General features: G+C 41.0%; 1 long non-coding RNA gene across 1 annotated transcript in view; it reads right to left on the bottom strand.

Annotated features, from left to right (window-relative positions):
• LOC126398893 (uncharacterized) overlaps positions 1-2,625 on the bottom strand; it is a 6,599-nt gene extending 3,974 nt beyond the window's left edge. The window contains exon 1 of the long non-coding RNA XR_007570829.1: positions 2,445-2,625. This is a non-coding gene — a long non-coding RNA (uncharacterized LOC126398893). The remainder of the gene's footprint in view (positions 1-2,444) is intronic.
• Positions 2,626-3,652: the final 1,027 nt, after the last annotated feature.

Raw genomic sequence — 3,652 nt, 5'->3', positions numbered from 1 at the left:
GAATTGAATTATGAGTGGTCGTCAGGAGAGGACGAGGAAAAGGAAAGCCAGGACTCTTCTGTGCAGACCTCCAGGTGTGTTTGTGTAACATCAGCCGAGCTCGACAAACTTGAGAGGAGCAAAAATTAAGCGATAACGGTCAGGAATTATCAATGATCATCTGATGAGGTGCTGATGAGGATGAGGGAGAGTGGAAGCTGAATTGCCAACATCCAGGTTTGCCAACGTTTCATCAGCCGAACTGGACGAAGTTGCACAGTTGCAGATCAATGTAAATACAAAGTAGCTTGTGAGTTTCTGGTGTGTTCCGCGTTGCCTGGCAACAGACTGGGGGAACTGTTTTTTTTCGCGTAGCTACATAACATACTTAAATCATTTATTTCATCACCTTTTGTTAACATTTCCTTACTCAGCATTGCTGTTTAAGCTGTTGTTGAACTGTTGTATAAAAGCAATATCACACGAGAGCGAGTGATGTTGTACTGTATATCGTCACGACTGAAATCCGTCTGCGCAGTGCGACGCACAGCCTAGGAAACAGAAATACTGCAAAATAATAATAATAACGCGACTAAACATTATAACGTTATTTCGTCTCGTCTCGTTTTGGTCAATGAAAATGAAGAGACATTTTAGCAGAGGTTTTATTTTGTAAACCACATTTAGTCTCGTTTTTATTCGTCAACAACATTGCATTATATATTTAATTATAGTTATTGTCACATGACCACCATTTACATTGCGTCTTGTCTCGTTTTCGTCATGTGATAAAGGTTCGTTGACGACGATATTTAGTCATACTTTTTGTTGACGAAAGCGACACTAACGAGAGGTTCCTAACAGGAAGTCTTTTTCAGGTTGAGGCCCTGACGTATAAATACCCACCCCCTACGTCTGGCTCATTTGAACGAGATGGTGGAGAAACAGCGCAAGTGTACCCGTTACATGCATTCTTTGCAATGAAACGCTGTAATTCACATGCCTACGTGACAAAGAGTAACGTTAATGATATTTCACGCAAGACTGTCATGTTGTAATTAAGTTTATTTCATTCACAACCCGTTGTGTTGTTCAGCGGACTGTCGGTGATAACACCACGCGCACACACACACACACACACACACACACACAAACACATTTGCCCATCATTAATTGTCCTGCATGTCATGTGAGTGGAATAATGATGCTGCTTAATCAACATCTTGATATGCCACACCTGTCTGGATGGATCATCTTGGAAAAGGAGAAGTGCTCACTAAACGTTGCGTTTAAACAAATTTTGCCACCAAATTTTCAGAAAAATATATCTACTGAGTGCAAAAAAAAGTTAGATCTGTAACTTCAACAAAGCCAAAAGTGTTGAGTATAATTTTTTGTTCAGTGAAGATTGCTTGTGACTATGAATGTAGAAAGATCTCTGTCAATCTGTTTGTGTCACTTAGTAAAGTTAGTATGTGTTCCCTGTGTTGCATGTCTTATGATAAAAAATCCCATGGATGCGATTGTAGTAATAGTGAATTTTGTGGTTGATTCGGGCCAGTGGTGGAATGTTGTTCACTCCATAGGGCTTTCACACCCAGTTTCTTTTCATAATTACTTCTTAACACAACAGCACACCATGCCTGACTCAATCAATACCAACATCTGTGATTGCTAGCCTACCATAAACCAGAGAACAAATGACAATGGAAGCAAACAAACAAACCTCAAAACCTAACTAGACAGAGGAGCAATGTCAACTTTTGGCTCAATTAGTTGACGAGTGCAAAACTATTTTAAGAGGGAAATGCGGCCCCAGTGTCATGATACAAGCAGAGAAGCAGTCATGTGAGAATATAGTGCAGCAGATAAATGTTGTGTTCCTTCTGGCTGTACACTTCAGTGAGGAGTGTGAAATGAGGTGGTATGTGTTGTGGTCGAAAGGAAGAGTGGAGATTACAGCACACAAACGGGAGTCTTCACTCACCTGCTTTACTACTTATTACTCCTGGCAAATTTAAGTTGTGATGGAATTTGTTGACAACAGGAGGGAAGCAAGTTGCTTTTCCTATGAATTTCCATCAGTCAAGTTTCGCAATATAATTTTTAATGTTTTTTAGTCTGTTTGAATTTATGTGTTACATATAACATTGAGCTATGCCCATGCTGCAGCCTACTACACCAAGATCACCACACCTCAGGTGGAACCACAGAGAGCACACTGTGCACTTAATCTGAAAGAAAGAAGATAAATAAGATATTTGTTTTTTGTTTTAGTGAGCTCTCCATGTAAACAACTTGAAAGGCTTCCTGCCAATTGATCTACAGGTGCCTCCACAGATTCTTCCCCACAGATTCTGCACAATTATGTGAGGTTGTCTATTTAAAGATATTCCCATTTCACAGTGGGTTTAAGAATATGAAAATGTTTTGCCGAGGATGATATACTATTGATTGTAGCTTACCAGAATCATCCATCAGTCTCCTCGCCATTTCCATCCGTATGAAGTTAATGCTGTTGTAGAGGAACAGCCTCTCTGGACTTCCCTTGAACCAGTATTATAAATGAACAAGACCCACCAGACCACCGGGGGTCAATTGTTGAGGACTCACCCCTGTATTACCCCAGACTGGACAAAAACTTCTTTCAGCCATCCTTAGGCCAAAAGGAGGTAAAAAGTCACTTGGGATCCAGTAGTATCCAGCCTTGAGGCAAAACGCGGTGATGAACGACCCACTAGTTGTCGTGAGACAATGCTTCTTTTTTCCACCACATCCTGTCCCTTCCTGTCACCCCAGGAAATCACGCCCTTCCTCTCTTTGAAATTGAAATGTCTGTTGGAAGTGAAATTATACATTTTATCAATAGTATGTGTTTGGAGTTGTAGAAATATAATTGGGATTCATTAATCAACTTGTTTGCATGAATATGTGCTTCCTCATTTTGTTTTTCATTATATGTTGCAACTATAAGTTGTTTTCAATTGTATTCATTTTAATTGGATGTGAAGAACCGATTTTGACCATAATGAGAAGAGTGCCTATCGCGCGTAACATGTCAAAGTATATATCAAAGTATATGATCTGGTATAATAAGAAGCATTAAGTTTCTTTTGAAATAAAGTAATCAGCCTGTTTTACAACTAAGAAGACCGCCTTATCAGATCCGACCCCTTTGGCTGGTTAAAAACATGTGCGCTCTGGTGCGCTCTCTCTCTTGTTTCCTCTCTTGTTTTCTCTCTCTTGTCTCGCTCTCTTGTGCTCTTCTTCTTGTTTTTGCTCTTTATTTTCTTTTTGACTCTTCTCTCTTCTTGTTTTGTTTTACTTTTGTTTCTTCTTTTTTGTATCTTAGCCTCTTTCGTATTGTGACGGCCCCGCCCTCTACGTTGGGGGTGTGTGTGGGCAGGTTGCTGGTTGGTCTGCTCTATGTTCCAGGTTCAGCAGAGGTGGGACTGTCATCAGGAGATGTGCTACACCTGGGCCCGGTGGAGCGCATTTATCCTCATGCTGGCCGAGACTCTGGTCTCACTCCATCCACGTCAGAGGGGGACGCCACGGCGCGGCTGTGCTCTCTGGTTTTCCTTTTTGTTCCACACACTCACACACATGCATCCACACCCGCCTACACTACTGATCACTGATACTGATCGTTCGCCTTATTTTTACTATGTTT

This window comes from Epinephelus moara, chromosome 12 (genome assembly GCF_006386435.1).
Source record: "Epinephelus moara isolate mb chromosome 12, YSFRI_EMoa_1.0, whole genome shotgun sequence".
Classification (NCBI taxonomy): Eukaryota; Metazoa; Chordata; class Actinopteri; order Perciformes; family Serranidae; genus Epinephelus; species Epinephelus moara.
This window is presented reverse-complemented; position numbering and strand designations above follow the sequence as displayed.